This window comes from Lepus europaeus, chromosome 2, assembly GCF_033115175.1.
Source record: "Lepus europaeus isolate LE1 chromosome 2, mLepTim1.pri, whole genome shotgun sequence".
Classification (NCBI taxonomy): Eukaryota; Metazoa; Chordata; class Mammalia; order Lagomorpha; family Leporidae; genus Lepus; species Lepus europaeus.
In genome coordinates, this window is record NC_084828.1 from 42,256,894 (window position 1) to 42,278,106 (window position 21,213).

At 38.4% G+C, this 21,213-nt stretch overlaps 1 pseudogene; it reads right to left on the reverse strand.

Annotated features, from left to right (window-relative positions):
- Nucleotides 1-14,231: 14,231 nt before the first annotated feature.
- On the reverse strand, nucleotides 14,232-14,833 carry LOC133750755 (large ribosomal subunit protein uL16-like; annotated as a pseudogene).
- Nucleotides 14,834-21,213: the final 6,380 nt, after the last annotated feature.

Below are 21,213 nucleotides of genomic sequence, written 5' to 3' on the forward strand. Positions count from 1 at the left end.
GGTGAGCTTTCTCCACCGCCTGTCTTAGGTTGTTCCGGTCCATCCGGAATCTTACCCATCATTGGCAATGTGGAGAGCACCGGGGGCACTTCCCCAGTTCAGGGGATCGTAGCCCTCTGTGGCTAGCAGCCTCTGGTAATGAACCTCAACCTGTCTTACCCTTGTTGCCTCTATGCGCTGTTGTATAAACTGTATAAGCCTATTCGTTATGCATGGGCCAATAGCAAGGATTAAAAGCAGGGCAAGAAGCAGTCCAAGAAGAGAGAAGAGGTAGGGAAAGAGTCCATTAAGGCTCGTCCAAAAGAGGCTTTCTTGGAGTTCTCTTCGTCTTTTTCAGGTCCTCCTGAAGTGTTTTGATGATCTCGTTTGGGTCATTGAAAATGAATCTTGATGAAGAATGGGATGGGAGAGGGAGTGGGACACAAGATGGTTGCAGGTTGGATGGAGGTTATGATGGGAAAAGCCTCTATAATCCAAAAGTTGTACTTTGGAAATTTATATTTATTAAATAAAAGTTTAAAATAAAACTTTCTCTGCCTCTGCCTCTCTGTAACTCTGCATTTCAAATAGATAAATAAACCCTTTAAAAATTTTGATTTGATGTTAAGACCTAATTAAGTTTTAACCTGGAAATAGTACACATGGAAATATACATTTAAAACAAAGTCATTTCCATATCGATCTTAGAGAAGCCACTTACATTATATCATTTACCCTGCTGTGAATAAAATAACAATCACATAAATTATATTCAGTAGATACGACTACAGACAAGGTGTATTGCCCACAAGACAAAATGACTTGTTAAAAGTATAAAGTGTTCCTTTTGAGAGACTTACACAAAATCTTATTTTGAGAATAGTTATAAATCTTTTGCAGCTCTCAGTTCTTTACTGAGAGGCCTTCCAGGTCTGTCAGGTATACAATCTTCATTCTTTCTCTTCTTTGCTAACTCTGTCCTGCCTCTGAATTCGTTCTTGTACAAGGACAAGAACCCCTAAAAGCCCATCCCCTGTGACAGATTTGCCACCTGTGAAGGAATCAGGATGAGCGCAGCAGTAAGTCCTGAGCAGGCTCGCCCCGAGGAAAGCTGCGTGTGTGGCCTTCCACACCATGCCTTGCCCTGTCTAGGGGCAACCGAAGTCTCTTTCCAATATTTCACAGAGACAGTGCCTTGCCCACTTTCTTTTAACCTAGCCACCTTGCCCCTTCCCAGCTCTCTTTCAATCAAAGTCCCTTTGCTGCACACATGCAGGAGTAGTATCAGACAGGCTGAGGCAACTTTCTCTCTCAAACTCTCTGCCTAGTCTCTCTTGGCCCTCCCTGGCTTGCCCAACCATTCTAGCATCTGTTCACCACTCATCTCCATCTCGAATGTTGAAAATGAGGGGATTATCGTATCGGTTTGGCAGCCAAGGCCCAGTGCCTGCTCTAAGTTGGCCCTCCCTGTTGAGGGGCACCATGTGCCCCACTGCTTCACCTCCTGTGCTGCCATTTTGAAAAAAAAAAAAAAAAAAGCACTGACAAGAACTTGTAACATGATTCATTTTCATCTGTTATTTTTAACCACCATCCAGACCTCTGCAGGGCCATGTGTCCCAACTCCCTCTTAAGTTTTCCTAGACTAGCAAGAGTGGACCTCTTGGTCCTTCTGATCCAACTGATTCCAATGAAAGGCTGCCATGACTAGAGCCCCTCCACTGGAGTTAAAAGAACCAGTTCTTCAAACAGGAAGACAAGTAAAGATTTTAACTGCTGCCAAAGAGAACATCAATGTCAAGGTCCAAAAATGTTTTAAGGGTGAGCAAACTGTACAGATACAACATCATGTTCACTATTTCTTGGCTAAATCCAGACAACTCCAGGACCAGCATGAGCAAGCCTGGAATATTTGGTATGGCATTTGATCCTAAAAACCCTGGCTATTGCCCATTCTTGGCCCTATAATTTCCTTACTCTTGCTGCTTCTGTTAGATCATCTGTCTTCAATGCCATCATGTGTTTTGTATGTAACAGAATACAAGCCATCCAGCTTTAGGTGGTCATAAGACAAGACTTCCAGCCTACCCCTGCTAATGATGCAACCAGTTCCCTAGACTGAACAAGACAGTATTTTCCAGGCCACCTCCAAACGCCACAGAATATATAGCAGGGGAAGAATATCCATAAGTACCTCTATGCTAATATATCAGCTCTGTAAAAAATACACAAGGGCCAAAATCCATAAGATTTTGCATTACTTCTTTTGAGGGGAGAAAGGTAAGGTAGCTAAGTAGACATGAGCCTATGTGTGCATGGGGCCATAGAAAAATAGAATTTCTGTGTAATGCCACAGGAAGCAAGCCTGGGAAATAAAGCCAGCTTTCACATTTCAAAAGCCATACCACTGTTCAATAAACTGGCTTGGTGGATCCCAGCCCTCTCACCAGGTGCAGCTCAACAGATTCTCTTCTGTCTTTCATCTGCGTGGCTAGTCTGCAGCTCTAGGAGAGACTCCACAGCCAGAAAGCCCTCCACCACACAATATTCCAGAAAGAGTGTAGGGGTAGGAGAAACAGAAGGTCCACACCCCAAATCCATGAAACTCAGGCTCAAGGCAGACTGAGCATTCAGTTCCTTACCAGGATGCCTGCCTGGTCTGTCAGGTATACTCAATTCATTGTTTTTCTTCATTAAACTTTGTTAACTTAATTATCACAGAAAAAAAACAAACAAAAAACCAAAGCCACTAGTCATCATTTTAATGATTTATTTCAACTGTTTATAAAATAATATCTTAGTACCCAAATAAGTCAATGTATATCATGTGGAAGGATTATAATAAATGGAGAAGCATCTTGTAGCTTTAATAGAAACAGACATATATCCTTCAAATGCATATTACATAGAAAAAAAACCATACTGAGTTGAAAGCATATTTTTTTTTGACAGGCAGAGTGGACAGTGAGAGAGAGAGACAGAGAGAAAGGTCTTCCTTTTTGCCGTTGGTTCACCCTCCAATGGCCGCCGCAGTTGGCGCGCTGCGACCGGCGCACCGCGCTGATCCGATGGCAGGAGCCAGGTGCTTCTCCTGGTCTCCCATGGGGTACAGGGCCCAAGCACTTGGGCCATCCTCCACTGCACTCCCTGGCCACAGCAGAGAGCTGGTCTGGAAGAGGGGCAACCGGGACAGGATCGGTGCCCCGACCGGGACTAGAACCCGGTGTGCCGGCGCCGCAAGGCGGAGGATTAGCCTAGTGAGCCGCAGCGCCGGCCTAGCATATTTTCAAAATCAAATAGGATATAGTCGTTAAAAGTTGTCAAATTATGGAATTCTAAGCAATTTTGATTCCAATTAAATAAACACCATCACTCATATAGTAATCATATCTTTCTAATAGGTGAAAAATGCATGAATGAAAAGTGCAGATGAATTCAGAGGAGAACATTTATTTGCAATGTTTTCATCACAAGGATAAGTCCTGACTTACTTATCTTTTATTTTACTTGATCCTGAATTAAAGTAATGAAATGTCTATCCCCACATATTATAAAGATTATATATAGATATTTATTTTGGTCCTACTGTCTCCATATGGAATGAATGTATATTTTTGTTATCTTCATTTTTGTTAACACAATTTAGCCTAATTAACAATGCATGAAATATGGTGTCTTTGTCTGTTTTCTGTTGTTTAGCAGACTACCACAGACGCGATAATTAAAAAGAAAAGAAGATTTATTTCTTACATTCTGGAGGCTGGAAAGTCTGAGGTAAATGAGCCTATCTCTAGGAAGGGCAGTCCTGCTACATTATCCCATTGTGGGAGGAAGGTTGAAGGGCAAGAGACTACGTGTATGCGATAACTTACGCATTCCCATAACAATAACATCAATTCATTCATGAAAGCAGATCCTTCATATTCTAAACCATTTTTAATAGTCCCCACCTCCCAAACTTCATCATTTATTAAGTTCCCAACATATGAACTTTGGGGGATACATTGAACCGTAGCACCTACCAAAGATTATTGTTTTTACTACGAATACTATCCAATACCTGGGATTCTGATAAAATAACACAAAACAACGACAATAGATTTTGTGAGCTGTTAATGAAACTGTTCCATTTGACATTGTTAAACATGTTGATGAAAAGATAACCGGAGTTCATAAATCTAGCTTTTTATCATAAAATTTCACTTAATTCATAACTACACTTGTAGATATATCATTCTTAATTTTAAAGATTTATTTATTAATTTGCAAGGAAAAGTGGTAAAATAGAGAGAGAAATTCCATCCACAGATTCACTTCCCAAAAGCTCACAACATCTGAGGATAGGCCAGGTCAAAGATTGGTGCCACGACTTCCATCTGGTTCCCCCATGTGGATGGCAGGAAACCCACGTACTTGAGCCATCACCTGCTGCCTCCCAAGGTTTTTATTGAAAGGAAGCTTGAATGGAAGCAGAGTAGCCAGGACTCCTCCAACTATGCTCTCTGGTATGGAACGCAAGCATGACTCAACCACTATACAACAACAATTGGTGGCTTAACCACTGTATCACAGCACCTGCCTTCAATCTTCTTTTTTAAAATAAAATTTAAGCTTAAATTAAGGATTTAATTATAAATGTTCATTAATGGGGCTCATATGCTCACATATTCACTCAAAATTCATAAACACAAAGACATTCAAAAATCCAATGCCAAATGGAACTAAAAGAGAAATTGATGTTGCTGCAAAAATTAATGGAAAATGTGTATTATGTAAAAACTGGATGGAAGACAAAAATGTTTGAACCTAGTAAGCTTACTTTTAAATTCTCTTTTCCATGAACTTTCTGAAGTATCTTCAGATGTTCTCCATGTCACCTGGAATGTTTTTCACAATCTTCAGCATATGGTCAAGGTTACACTCAGTTTATGGTATTTAGAATGTAGAACAGGATGCACATTTGCAGTGTTTTGGAAACAGATTGCTCTGAATAGATAGACTGAATAGGGGTTAAGAGTATATAGAAAAAGTTACTAAAAAATTTACGTAATAGGAATCTAATAAAGACTCATTGAGTGAAATAATTGACTTGAAGACTATTTAAATCAGTGTTTGTACAGTTTATAGACTTCTATCATATTAATGTTGTCTTAACAATAAAAAAACACCATTTCTTTGATAGTAAATGCCTTTCCAGTTCAATAATTAGAAAAACAAGTTGTAATTACTGTCTTTAAAATTTTGTGCTTTTCCTCAAGATTTCTGATACTCTATATTTTATTAGATAAACCAAAGAATAATTAAAACCATTATTTGATGCCTTATTCTAAACTACTGGGGCAGGCATTTGGATGTAGCAGGTTAAGATGACACTTGAGGGGCTGGCACTGTGGCACAGCGGGTTAAACCGCCACCTGCAGTGCCAGCATCCCATATGGGTGATGGTTCTAGTCCCGGCTACGCCACTTCTGGTCCAGCTCTCTGCTATAGCCTCGGAAAGCAGTGGAATGTGGCCCAAGTCCTTGGGCCCTTGCACCCATGTGGGAGACCCAGAGGAAACTCCTGGCTCTTGGCTTTAGATTGGCACAGCTCCGGCCATTGCAGCCAATTGGGCAATGAACCAGTGGATGGAAGACCTCTCTCTCTGCCTCTCTTTCTCTCTGTGTGTAACTCTGACTTTTAAATAAATACATCTTTAAATAAAAATTGTAAAGATGACACTTGGGTTGCCCACATCCCATATCAGAGAGCCTGATTCAAGTCCAAGCTACAGATACAGCTTGAAATCCAGCTTCCTGTTAATGTGTTTGGGAGGAAGATGATGATGATCAAAGAAGTTTGGTTCATGCCACCCACATAGAAGACCTGTATAGCGTTCTTGACTCCTGCTTCCATTCCAGCACATCCTAGTCCTGATTGTTGCAGGCATTTGGGAACGGCATCAGTAAATGGAAGACATCTCTCTCTCTCGCTCCCTCTCTCCCTTCCTTCCTCCTCATTTCTCTCTTTACTCTACCTTTCAAGTAAATAAAGAAATATTTTTAAAAAAAGGTATAGTGAAGGGGCACTGCGGGTGTTGCCAGTTAAGCTGCTACTTGGGACACCCACTGGGGGTCCATTGGAGACATAGTATGAATCTTAGTTACTCTACACTTCCAATTCAACTTTGTGTTCATGCATCTGAGAAGGGAATGAATGATGGTGCAAATGTTTGTGCCCCTACCACCCTCATGAAAATGAGAGGCTCCTGGTTTTGGCCTGGGCCAGCCCCTGCTATGGCAGCCATTTAGGGAGTGAAGCACAGGGTAGAAGGTCTCTCGATCTCTCTCTCTCTCGATCTCCCTCTCTCTCTCTCTCTCTCCCTCTCTCTCTTTGTCTTTGCTTCTCTTTAAAAAGTTTCTTCTTCTAAAAAAACTAATTCATAATTTGACACATACTATTTTTCTTGTTGCAATTTTCTTAACTTTTATTTAGTAAATATAAATTTCCAAAGTACAGTTTATGGATTACAATGGCTTCCCTCCCATAACTTCCCTCCCACTCGCACCCCTCCCATCGCCCTCTCCCTCTCCCATTCCATTCACATCAAGATTCATTTTCAATTATCTTTATATACAGAGGATCAATTCAGTATATATTAAGTAAAGATTGCATCAGTTTGCACCCACACAGAAACACAAAGTGTAAAATACTGTTTCAGTACTAGTTGTAGCATTACTTCACATTGGACAACACATTAAAGACAGATCCCACATGAGAAGTAAGTACCCAGTGACTCCTGTTGCTGACTTAACAAATTAACACTCTTGTTTATGGCATCAGTAATCTCCCTAGGCTCTAGTCATGAGTTGCCAAGGCTATGGAAGCCTTTTGAGTTCGCAGACTTCGATCTTATTCCGTCAGGGTCATAGCCAAAGTGGAAGTTCTCTCCTCCCTTCAGGGAAAGGTACCTCCTTCTTTGATGGCTCCGTTCTTTCCACTGGGATCTCACTTGCAGAGATCTTTCATTTAGGTCTTCCTTTTTTTTTTCCCAGAGTGTCTTGGCTTTCCATGCCTAAAATACTCTCATGGATCTTCAGCCAGATCCAAATGCCTTAAGGGCTGATTCTGAGGCCAGAGTGTTGTTTAGGACATCTGCTATTCTATGAGTCTGCTGTTTATCCTGCTTCCCTTGTTGGATGGTTCTCTCCGTTTTTATTCTATCAATTAGTATTAGCAGACACTAGTCTTGTTGCAAATTTTTTTTTTTTTTTTTTGGACAGCAGTACAAACCAGATATGGAAGTCAGATTTTTTTTTTTTTTTTTGGACAGGCAGAGTGGACAGTGAGAGAGAGACAGAGAAAAAGGTCTTCCTTTTGCCATTGGTTCACCCTCCAATGGCCACCGCAGTAGCACGCTGCGGCCGGCGCACCGCGCTGATCTGATGGCAGGAGCCAGGTGCTTCTCCTAGTCTCCCATGGGGTGCAGGGCCCAAGCACTTGGGCCATCCTCCACTGCACTCCCTGGCCACAGCAGAGAGCTGGCCTGGAAGAGGGGCAACCGGGACAGGATCGGTGCCCCGACCGGGACTAGAACCCGGTGTGCAGGCGCCGCAAGGCGGAGGATTAGCCTAGTGAGCCGCGGCGCCGGCCATTGTTGCAAATTTTAAGATAACATAAAAGCATTTTAATTAGAACTTTACAAGGGGCCAACATTATAGCATGGTAGGCTAAGCCTGTACCCATGGTGCTGCCATCCCATATGGGCACCAGTTCATGTCCCACCTACTCCTTTTCCAATCCAATCCAGCTTTCTGCTGTGGCCTGGGAAAGCAGTAGAGGATGGTTCAAGTCCTTGGGCAGCTGCATTCATCTAGGAGAACAGGAAGAAGCTCCTGGTTCCTGGCTTTGGATCAGCCCAGCTCCGGCTGTTGTGGCCATTTGTATAGTGAACCAGCAGATGTATAGCCTTTCTCTCTGTCTCTCCCTCTCTGTCTGTAACTCTACCTCTCAAATAAATAACTAAATACTTTCTTTAAAATAACTATATTAGCATTAATCATCTCAATGAATGCAATTCTTTGAATTCTTGAGGTGTCATGGACCAACTCACACTGCTGTTTTTTGCAAAACTGCATACACAATGGTAAAAGGATTTCCAATGTATTTCTCAGGACACTATCCTTTTAACTCTTTTGCTAGATGTGTTGATCTTGCATGCTAATTAGATGGCTCCCAAGGGCTATATCTTTGCCCACTGAATATTGAAATGGTTTTATTGCTCCAAGGACATCTACGCAAATCAAATTAAATTACAGGGAACATGCAATCAACTGTCAAGCATTATAGCTCATGATCACAAGTGCTGAAATGAATCTACCAAAAATATGTAAATGTAGAAGAAAATTTGAATTGGAGCTCAGACCTTATAAAATGTTAAATTTATTGATTAGGGGCAGGCATTGTGGAGTAGCAGGTAAACTGTCACCTGTGACACTGACATCCCATATAGGTGCATGTTCCAATCCTAACTGCTCCACTTGCCATCCAGCTCCTTGCTAATGCGCCTGGGAAAGCAGTGGAGGATGACACAAGTGCTTGGGCCCCTGCATCCATCTGGTAACTCCCAGCTCCTGGCTTTGGACTGCCCCAGCAGCAGCTGTTGTGACCATTTGGGGAGTGAATCAGAGGATGAAAGATCTTTCTCTCTCTCTCTCTCTCTCTCTCTCTCTCTCTGTATCCCCCTGACCCCATAACTCTGGCTTTCAAGTAAATAAATAAGTCTTATTTTTTTTAAAAAATTTATTATGCACTAATAATATGTAGAAATAAGAAACAGAGTAAAGCACATGGACTAATAATTTTTGTTACACAAAAATACTTTCCATCTTTTGTTGTCTCTTCAAACATTCATTGCAGATGAGCCCTGAATATTGATTCTAATAATAATTTAAAACACCTATTAAGCAACTAAGGTGAGTATGTGATCTATTTTGTGTGAAATATCTAATATGTTATTTTATTCATGTTAATAAATTTTTGGAGATATAGCAGGTAAAGCTGCCACCTGCAATGCTGGCATCATTTGTGACCCCAAGTTCATTTTCTGACTGTTCCACTTTTGATTCAGCTGCCTGCTAATGGCCTGGGAAAGCAGCAGAAGATGCTCCAAATGTTTGGGATCCTGCCACCCATGAGGAAGACCTTGATGAAACTCCTGACTACGGCCTAGTCCAGTGCTGGCCATTGTGGCCATCTGGAGCGTGAATGAGAAGATGGACAATCTCTCTCTCTCTCTCTGTTTCTCCCTCTTTTTCTGTAACTCCAACTTTCACATAAATAAATCTTTTTTAAAAAAAAACTCAGCATGGTTTATAAATAAATAATAAAGTAAAAAGGGACTCTGAATCACATTTTATTGACTCTAGAATCAATAGTCTCAGTCATTGATATACATATATATATTTTTTGCATGAGAAAATACATGTCAACACATTAATACAGAAATACTGTTTGTAGTGGATACATCTATATAGGCATTCACATGGAGCTTAGCGAAAAATTAAAATACTATCATCTTCAGCAATATGGAACATTATTTGATAACCTTCAACACATTTCTTTTATTAACTTAAAATAAAATCAGAGGTGCCAGTGTTGTGACATAGGAGGTTAAACAGTTACTTGTAATGCTGGCATCCCCTATAAGAGTGACCGTTTGGATCTCAGTTACTCCACTTCCCCACCCCCCCAAACCATCTCCCTGCTAATGCAATTGATGAACCAACTGCTTAAGCCTCTGATGTCTGTGTGAGAGGCCAAGATGAAGTTCCTGGCTCTTGGTTTCAGCCTGGCCATTTAGGGAGTGAACCACTGGATGGACTAACTTCTCCTCTCTCTGTGACTCTCTCTCTCTCTCTTTCTCTCTCTCTCTTTCTCTAGTACACTGCCTTTTAAGTAAAAAAAAAAATTAGAAAAATGAAATAAAATCATAGATGCTATGAGGTAATCACTCTGCCTATGTTTAACCTCTTTTGCAATGTAGCATCCTTGCTGTTCTCACTAAATGGTGAATGTTGCCCTTCCACCTATGTGATCTGTGTTTTCACCTCCTGACTTATTCCTATTGCCAGAATATACTAAAAGCTTCACATGATTTTTGGATCCTGGACTTCAAAAGTTATCGTATCTTCTGCTTTCACTCTAACAGGATTGAAACCACCTCCTATGCTGAGATTATTCCATGTTCTAGATAATAAGAGACGATGGTGAAGGAAATTGGCATTCAATAAGCAACCAGTAGCAGTAGTTTGACATATGAGTGAAGCTATCCTTTCTTTGCCTCTACAGTCTCAGTTGCTCTGTTAGATGGCAGCAGCCACATGCAGTCCTAGGGGAGACCAGCAGAAGAACTATCTAGATCTCCAACTTATGGAATTATGGAAAAGATTAAATCGTAGTGCTAAAAATTGAAACACTAGCAAACTCCCCAATAAGATGAAGCAAATAAATGAACTGGTGATGTGTTGAATAGATAGAGGTTGAATGCCAACTCCTATGGAAGATACTTTTTCTTTTATCAGCAAACACATTCCTCTTCCTGGGCATACAGCTAAACTGCCCACTATGATTCAGATATGGTGGAAGTGTACCTCAAGCCTTCAAGTATTGAAATTTAATCTCCATTATGAGATATTAAAAGGGTATAAACTTAATCTGATTATAGTGATTGGACTTGGAGCCTTAAAGGTGATAAATATTAGAAAAGTTCATTAAGTCAAAGATCCTATGATTGAATCTTGGGAGTTTTAAAATAAGAGAGAAAGTGAGAGAGAGAGAGAGAACAAATGTTCACATATTTCCACTTCCTGAGGTGCATAGGCCTCACAACCTTAAAATGTGACCTAAACTAAAACTATTTTCATTACAAGGGAGTCATCTGTCTCAGATATTTTTAATAGCAATGAAAAACAGGTGGTCATAGCACTACATTTCCACGTCATTTTATGTCTGTGGGCCCTGTGATTAGTCCTTACTCATGATGGCTTCTTGGCCTTTTGGCTAAGATCAAATGTAGTTCTTACCAATGAAATATAAGCATGAATGATATATCAATTCCAAACCAAGACAGCTTTATCATTTCCTCACATTTCCTCTTACCTCATAGTTCACACTGAAATATCTTTTCTAATAATTTAACCTTTAATTATTATTAATATAATTAATTGTATTTAATTTTAACATTAATTCAAATTTGTAAATGCATAGATTTGTGGACTACAGTGCAACATGCCAATACATGTATACAGCACATACTGTTCAAATAAGGGTACTCAACATTTCTCCTTCTTTGACATTAATTTATCAATGGAGGCTTGGAGCTCTTCTGCTTGTTCATATAATATATACTAGTTTATTGTGAACTGTACTATATAACACTGGGTTACTAATCCCTTTGATCTAACTCTGATTCAGTACTTATCCTGAAGGTATTTAGCCATATGTTAAATAAGCCAGATTCAAAATTTGCAAGGATACCAAAACCCTATGCCACCACAGGGAAGCAGAGCTCCCATGACCACCATCACCACTCATCGTCTAAGACAATGTAAGCAAGTAATGAGCTGTTTTCCTTTTAATCATTTGAGACATGGTTCACTTTTAAATGACATTTGCACAGCCTGCCTAGTACTTGCCTTCAGAAAATGATACTTTCATACTCCATGTGGCATTGTACGGCTATATATCTGGTAGTCTGTGCTGAATATATGACCCAGATTTGATGAGTAAAAGCCTGTATCTTGGCTAGACCGAGTGATCCAAGAATGACACTTAACCCAAGTGGGCCCAATCAGCACATTCTCTGGGACATTTATGCCAGACTATTCACAACAAACTTCTTCTCCAGCTTTGGGATTAGAAGATGAATGGATGTTAAAAAAATGAAGTGGCTGACACTTATCTTTTTAAGCTTAATGAAAGAAATCATTTGTTGTAGGAAAGAATGAGGGCAGTGTCCAAATAAAAGAACAGTTAAGAGTTGTGAAAAGAACTATCACTCAGAAAATATTTTGAGGTTATAGTCTTGGACACGCCTGAAGTCATTTTCTTTTGAATTTTAGTTAAGAAGTGATTCATTTTATTTACCTTTTTCTTCATATAAGTTAATTTGAATTAGATTCACTTCAGTTGCAAAAAATCCTAATATTTTCTTGGCCTCATTATTTAATTTTTGTTAAATTCAATCCAATGGAAGAAAAGTAGCATAAATTTTAAAAATTTTTAAAAATATTTTTAAAAATTTTAAAAATAACATTATATAATGCTGACCTCCAGCCTTGATTCAGTGATAAAAATTAGCCAACTATTAAGAAGTTGCCAAGGTGCCTTGTAAGGTAAATTACATGTCTTCTATTCCAGGTGAAATCTATTTAAATTATAAAGGCATGAGGTACTTGGTCTGGCCTACAATGTCCCGAGTGTGTCAAATGTGCTTCTATTCTATTTCACCATCTAACCTAGTGGCTAAGATGTTCACATCCCACATCTCAAATATTAGGTCTGATGTCTAGCTCTAGCTCTGACTTCAACTTCCTACAAATGCAGACCCTGGAACGCAATGGCCATGGCTGAAGCAATTGAATTCTATCACCTACTTGGGAGAGGTAGCTTAAGTCCCTGGTGCCTGATCTCCAAACAGCTCCAGCAATTTTAGGAATTTTCAGACTGAACTGGTAGTTGGGAACTTTATCTCTTTGTGCCTCACTCTGTCTTGCCCTCTTCTCTCTGACTCTCAAAGAAATAAAATGTGTTTAAAAAGGGTTGCAGGTGGGAGGGAAGTTATGGGAGGGGGAAGCCATTGTAATCCATAAGCTGTACACTGGAAATTTATATTCATTAAATAAAAGTTAAAAAGAAATGGAAGAACTTTAAGTAGTGGCATTGTCGGTTATGTAAAAATGTACCATACACTGCTCTAAAAATCATTTACAGATATTGAGCCATAGAGACTGATCTTTACATGAAGGATTGTCTCAATGCCTAGAGAGACTGAACAGCATTGAGGATTGAAATCAGTGGCATCCAGAAGCCTGTGTGTGTTTTCTTAGAATAATAAAAGAGGTCCACCATGTTGATGCTATATAATATAGTCTTTAAACTATAAAGAGTAGATATTGGACATTTGCACACATTGGAAGTTGTGGCAAAGTCAAGCATCTTTTCTTTGAAAAAATGAAATCTAGAACATAAAACTGATGGAATGAATGGAGGGCATCCTTGGAATGACGAGTACTCATAAATAGAAGATTATGGATAACATTTAAAGATGAAGCAGGTTCTCAAACCATATTAAATAATTCATTGCAGTTTCAGACCTATTAGAGACAAAATTACAGAGCTATTCTGAGCTCCTTTCTGCTCAGCATTGCTCTAACATAGGCTCTTAGCATTATCTCTGTTTCTGCAGTAGGCCTATCCCAGGGCCACGGGGTTATCTGAGATCTGTTGAGTTGCAGGCAGAGGTATCCATGCCTTCAAGGCTCTATTTTTTTTTTAATATTTGCATTTATTTGTTTTAGAGGTAGAGTTACAGACAGTGAGAGGGAGAGACAGAGAGGAAGGTCTTCCTTCCTTTGGTTCACGCTCCAGATGGCCGCAACGGCCAGAGCTACACGAAGCCAAGAGACAGGAGTCTTCTCTTCCAAGTCTCCCACGTAGGCGCAGGGGCCCAAGGACTTGGGCCATCTTCTGCTGCTTTCCCAGGCCACAGCAGAGAACTGGATCAGAAGAGGAGCATCTGGGACTAGAACCAGCGCCCACATGGGATGCCAGTGCGGCAGGCGGAGGATTAACCGATTGTGCCACAGCACCAGCCCCCTTTAAGGCTCTATTAGTCTCTGGCCACATGGGCTCTATTTGAGACTGTATGTAGATATCTGCAACTCAAGTGCACATTCTTCTTGCTCTACTTCCCTGGAGTCACCACATCAGTTATGTCCTCACTGCTTCACTGCATATCACCTCATCCAGAGCTCTTATCCTGCAGCCCTGCCATGCTTGGCTTCCCAAACTTCCCTGTGAAATCTCAGGGGGAACCACTTAGATCCCATACCTTTTGCATTCTGAGCACCTGCAAAACCAGTCTGGATTAAGTCAAGGTTTGCTGACTTTGTGAGCTATACTCAGGCCGGCTTGAATCATGACTGAAGCAACTTCAGAGCACTTCACTGACAAGAATTTATCTGGACCTGGCCATGGATGAGAGGCACTCCCTAAGGCCTTTCCCAGAAAGAAAATACGATGGAGGTGATTATGATGAAGCTTAGAATACACGCAGGAAGCACAGCGTGGAGCTGGGCATTGAACTTGGTAAAGCCCCACTTCTTTGAGATGTGGATCTTCTGGCGGCCAGGGAACTTGAACTTGGCCCTGCGTAGGGCCTCAACCACATGTTCCTTGTTCTAGGTGTGGATGACTTGGCCAATGTGAACTCTGGCTACTGTGCCTTGGGGCTTTCCAAAAGCACCCCGCACACCTGTCTGCAGCCTGTCAGCACCAGCACAGAACAACACCTTGTTGATTCAGGTGACATGGAAGGGGTGGAGCCACACTCAAATATGAAAGCCATCTTTGCCACAGCTTTTTACCATGTATTTATTGGCACAAATACGGGCAGCCTTCAGGGCTTCAGAAGATAGCTGCTCATAGTCACCTGACAAATGTCACCACACATTGGAAACTCATCCACTTTTGCCTTCTTGTGGCCCAGATCAAAGATATGGATCTTGGCATCAGGGACACCTCAGCAGAAGGGAGACTTAGGGTGTGGCTTGTTCTTACAATACTGGTCACACCAGGCAGGGCAGCGGCCCATGGCAACACCAGGGTCTTTGGTGGCATGCCAAAGGAAAAAGAGCAATACTAAGTTTGTGTATTAGTTGGTCTTCTGTCACCACCAAAAATACCCCCACGGAAACAAACTATATAAAGAGGAAAGGTTGACTTAGACTCATACTGCTGGAGGTTCACAGACTAAGATTAAGGAGGCCCCTCTGGTTTGGTGTCTGATGAGGGTGGCAATCCGCGGAAAGTGGAATGTGGGTGGAGTTAGATCCAGAACCAGAGAGAGTGACTAGGACGAACTGGTCTTTGTTACCAGTCCTGCTGCGAGAACTACCTTCTGAGAACATGTCCTCAATGATCTATGGCCATCCCACTAGACCCAGAAATCCTAATTAAATATCTACCCTCTTAGTCCCATCAACATATGGCTTTGAGATTTAGTTATGTGAATGAATTTGAGAACCATATTCTACTTCAGTCATAACAGAGATTGTTGAATAGTCTTTGCCTTCATGGTACAGAGTTTAGAGGGGTAATATCCTGAAACCTAGTAATATTGTTTTCCTTTAGCTCCTGTAGTATGTCTGGCACAAGTAAATACTCATGAAATATGTTATGACACATTTCCTTAGTGAAAGACTCATGATTGGATTTCCTCAGTCTCAGGGTTTATCTTGTTCTCTGTTCATCTATAGGTTTTCTTAAGTGAGTAGAAACTTATAATGGTATAGAATATCATCTATACATTCATTTTTCTTGTAATTTAAAACACTTTGAAACTGAATATTTTTACTTTAATATTATAGCATAGACCTTGGGCAAATTAAGCAGTATTAAATAAGTAATCATGAAAGTTCATGAAATGCTAATTTCACAGTAGCAAGGCAATTGCAAACATGTAATATATCTAGGCACTAATAAATATCATATGAACAATGTAGAAAGCTTATGCTGTTGGCCACACAAGCAACTGAACCAAATACAAATGTAATGGAAGTGACTTTCTGTTTTTTTTAGAATGATTTTAAATGTTACTTTGAATATTATGATTATAAATTAAAATTGATGTCTAATTTGAGTTTGAGTTGAATTCTAATTTGAAAATTCTAATTGTAATTACAATTTTATATCTAACTTGAAAGTAAATTCTAATTTCAATATTTTTCCCTATTTTAATTTTTCCATAGTTTTATCTGTTCTTCCATTCTGTTGCACTAGATTTCTTATCTCTTTTATCTAAACTAGTTATATAGTTATGATTGCTTTCATTTCCCATAAAAGTCTAAAAAAAGCTCTTGAGTTAAATATCTGTATGTTCTACTTAGTTTTCTTCTGTACTAAACAGGAAATCTTATTTCTTAACCAAAATATTTTACTTCTTCATGTAGTCTTCCATAATTTTGGAAGCTTTTTTGTTCTGACAAATTTAGGATCCTCTGAAGTTTCAATAAAATCTGGTTCATAAATTTTGAATGTTTAGGTCCTTATCATAAAGCAAATCTGTTCTTATGGATCACAGTACTTCTTATATTTTCAAAATGATCTTCCCATTTTATGAGGTTATTTTAAAATATATAGAAAAAATGGAATTGAATTACATGTTTAAAATATTTCTAAATACATGCACAATTATTTTTTATAATATGCCTTTTCCATGAACAGATTGAAGACCCCTGTAAAACTAAATATTTTTAAGTATATCTATCATTTCCTTCCCCTCTATCCTGCTTTCTTCTAGTTCTGGTAGAGAACAAAGTTCTTTTCCTGTAATCGGGTATGTCTAGAAGTTATTTGGAATTATCTTCATAGCTTTTCTTTGAACAGAAATGATAAAGTTCAGCAGGAAAAGTATATGTTGTTTGTGCAGTCAAGATGTTGAAGACACTAGTCGTTCTTTAGAATGAAAGAGATGGGTTAAGATTTTTTTTCTGCACCCTGTTTTCTTTTCTGCTTTGACTTCATTTCTTCTTGATCGTCATGAAAGCTTGCTCTACTCTAGTGAAGCTATTGGGAACTTCATAATTCTGCCAACTGTATTAAGGCAATGCTTGTTTTCCTGGACAATTCTATTCTATTTTGGAATTGTTATGATGACCTACATTTAACTGTGGTTTTATAATTCTTTCTCTCCTCATACCATAAGAAGATTGAAGAAATGATACCTGTTTTCATTTTTTTTCAAAATAAGCAATACAATTAGAAAAAAATTGGAGCTCAATAATCTTACAAAACACATTTCCACAGGTCACTAATAGAGTAATTGAAGATTTTTCTGTCTTCTTGTTTTTTGTCCCATTATCTCTGCTTTTACACCATACATCTGCTACTGGATCTATGATCATTTTCTGAGCCTTGCTAGACAATTCCTTTATGCATTTGTCATTTTTGTCTTTCTGTCAGTGATTGCTAATAACTAAAAAATTCGTCTAAACTTCAAATTTAGCAGATATTCATGACAGTCTAGTTTCACAATATTATCTTATTCGGGTTTGGCCATAGTCAAATTATTTAGTGATGGAGGTACTTGGTCCAGTTCTTTTGCAAGGCCATTCCTTTACATGATTATACATTTTAATATAAGCATTAACAAAAAGTTTTTTTTTTTATTTGTGGTGACAAGGGTTTCATATATCCATTTAATTTAAAATTTAAATCAGATTATTAACATTTAAACTCTACCAGGATGTTTCTCAAACTGAAATTTTACCTTATTTTCCACTACAAAAAGTGTAATCTGATTTTGCTGATTTATCATGCAGATCCCATCTAAAACACAGTACTTCAGGTCTTCTCTTGCCCCATTGGTAAACCAAAGAGAAAAAGAACAAACAAAAACTTAATGACAAGGCTTATCATTATGTATCAACCAAAAATTCAAACTCCAGTTAGAACTACCCGTTTTTCCTCATTCCTCCCATAAAACAGCCCGCACTTATTGGCATTGTCACGTAGCTCCATGGAATAACATGTTAAGGTCTTCCTCTAACTTCCCTGCTGTACGTTTTCTATCCCAAGTATTGAAATTACATCATGCTGCTTCTTTCAAAAGATGTGTATTCCCACAGAAGCATCACTTATTCAGATCTGTATGAACCCAGGGATTTTTATTCCCCTCTAAGAACCTACATTTTGAGTTTAACTAATTCGGCAATATTATCCTCATGTCTCAGTGTTCAGTGTCATCTACTTACCTCATTCATGATAAGCCCTCAAAATTCATCTCAAGTATTGGCATAAGGATGACAGCTATGAATTTTTGATAAAAGTCAATCATTAAACCTGGTTAATTTGTTTCGCATTAACACAGGAAAACATCTGTTTTGTATTTCCTAAATTCTCCTCATCGATAAATGTTTTATTTATTTCATTCACACTGAATCTTTTATTATACTATACCTATTTGTACATTCTACCATTCTACTAAAAAAATTTGGAGACGTGCTGTACTATATTTTACAGAGTAAACTAGCCCCAGGAATTTAGTGGTTAATATAACATAAATTGTGGTGTTGTTGCTCAGGGAAGGGGATGAAAAATTAATCAATCAATAGCACCACTACTAACTTATTATTTACAATCTTTATTTTTACATTAATTTCTTGGCCAAGTCTCTTAAATTTTTAGTAACAGTTTCTTCAAAATTCTGACTTCAAATTCTAATTTCTGATTTTAAGTACATATAGAAATTTTTATATAGTTTATATTTTTGAATAATTTTAATTTATAGAAAAGTAGTGAAGGCATTACAGAGTTTCCATTCATTGCACACGTGATGTCTGCAATTACTGATATTGCACATTATTATGTTATGTGATGGAAACATGTTGATAAATTATTAGTTACCAAAGTTCACATTTTATTCAGATTTGCTTTTTATTAATCTGCTGTTTTTTCTGTTCCAGATCCCACTTAGGGTACTTTGAGATAATTTTCATATATCTTAATTTCCTTCTGGCTGTGATAGTTTCTCATACGTTAGATTTTTTTAACTTTTATTTAATAAATATAAATTTCCAAAGTACAGCTTTTGGATTATAGCGGTTTTTCCCCCCATAACCTCCACATGCAACCCTCCCATCTCCCACTCTCTCTCCCCTCCCATTCACATTAAGATTCATTTCCAATTATCCTTATATACAGAAGATCAGTTTAGTATATACTAAGTAAAGATTTCAACAGTTCGCACCCACACAGAAACACAAAGTATAAAGTACTGTTTGAGTACTAGTTATACCGTTAATTCACATAGTACAACACATTAAGGACAGAGATCCTACATGGGCAGTAAGTGCACAGTGACTCCTGTTGTTGATTTAGCAATTGACACTCTTTAGTGTTGATAACCTTACATGTTATGGAGTGATCTTGAATTTTTTAGACTGTGCCCCCTTCTATGGGATTTGTCTAATGTTTTTCACATGATTAGATAATGCTTTTAGGCTATTGGAGGAAGACTATAGAGTTGAAGTGTTATTTCATCATGTCTTATTCAGGAGACATCCTATCAACTTGATTCATTATTGCTATCAGCCTGCCTGAGATAGTGTTTGCCAGGTTTCTTAACTATAATTACGTACTTTTGATTCACTTTGATACTGCACTCTGTATAATGATGTAGCTAGGAAGACCAAATTTATTAATGAGTTATTATCCACTTCTCAGAGAACAAAATGCATAAATTGTTCACTCTTTATTTATCTTACTTATATAAAAATTGGTTCTCAGATGGTGATTTTCTATTTTATGCTATAGTTCAAAACTACTTTTTCATTCCATTTTAAAAAGCTGTCTTTTGAGATAAGTACACATTTTAAAGAAAATTGAATACTGTATCATAACATTTTACTGATCACTGCTTATATAACACTTTTACTATTCCCCTTTAAATATATAATATGAGAAAAATCCTCATTAAATGAAGCAATGTAAATATATATATATATATTTATGTTTATAAATAAGATTCATTAGATATGGGAATTCTGATCCTTTAGCTTGAATCATGTATCCAGGTCCAAAGTTTAGCATCCTAAAACCCTCCTAATCACATTTTAACACCAATCCCCACACTTGGAGTATATATTTTCCTTTTTTTTTTTTTTTTGACAGACAGAGTTAGAGAGAGACAGGGAGACAGAGAGAAAGGTCTTCCTTTTCCGTTGGTTCACCCCCAAAATGGCCACTATGGCCGGTACACTGCGCCAATCTGAAGCCAGGAGCCAGGTGCTTCCTCCTGGTCTCCCACGCAAGTGCAGGGCCCAAGGACTTGGGCCATCCTCCATTGCACTCCCAGGCCATAGCAGAGAGCTGGACTGGAAGAGGAGCAACCAGGACAGGACCAGCACCCCAACCAGGACTAGAACCCGGGGTGCCGGCGCTGCAGGCGGAGGATTAGCCAACTGAGCCGCAGCACCAGCCTGGAGTATATATTTTCCAAGATGGACCTCAATTATTTTGCAGAATCTGACTCTGAATATCCATATATATTTTCTCAACTTGGATATTATTTCTTCTATTAGAAATTTAATTCTTTATTTGATCTACTTATTTTTATTCAGTTTAGATTGAGTTCGGTGATCAATTTTTCTCTTTTTCTTCTATATCCTTTCAAATATATTAAAGTCAATATTTCATATTGTTCACACTTTAATTGTCTATGTTTCACATTATACTATAGAGTTAACTCTGTAACGAAAGTTTTTTTTTTTTGTATATGATTAACCAGTGCATCTTCAGTTACATAATAATACTTTGCATCTGCTAGCCACTAAATTACATTTGTTAGAAAAAATAAATAAATGAACATTCATATAACTCTAAAGTAATGATTATCTATTATCTGGCTTCATATCACAATTGATAATAAATTTATTCATAAATTTGTCATATTAAAATTATATGAAAAATTATGTAACATTGTTTTAAGAATCCTATTAAACTTTCCTTGTTGTAAACAGAAAACACTTCACTCAGCTCTGAAAGTATTACCATCAGAAACTGTATATAAGAAAAATTTAATTACAAAGGAAGGAGTAGAAAATAAATATTAAAAATTAGAGCATAATTCATTACAAATCCACAAAAATCCATTAAATCATTAAAACTAAATCTACAGCAACTGAGTATATCAGAGAGAAAAATTAAATTAATTATATAAAAAATGCAATAAGTATAATCACTGCTGATCCTATGGACACTTGAAAGAGAAAAGAATAATGTGAAAAGCAATATGCTTGAGGACGTACCTGTGGCTGCAGGTCAATACTGAGGCCTACAGTGCCAGCATCCCACATGGGTGCCAATTCTAGCCCTGGCTCCTCTACTTCCAATCCAGTTCCCTGCTAACATAGCCTAGAGAGCAGTGCAAGATTGCCCATCTCCTTGAGCTACTGCACACAACTGGAAGACACC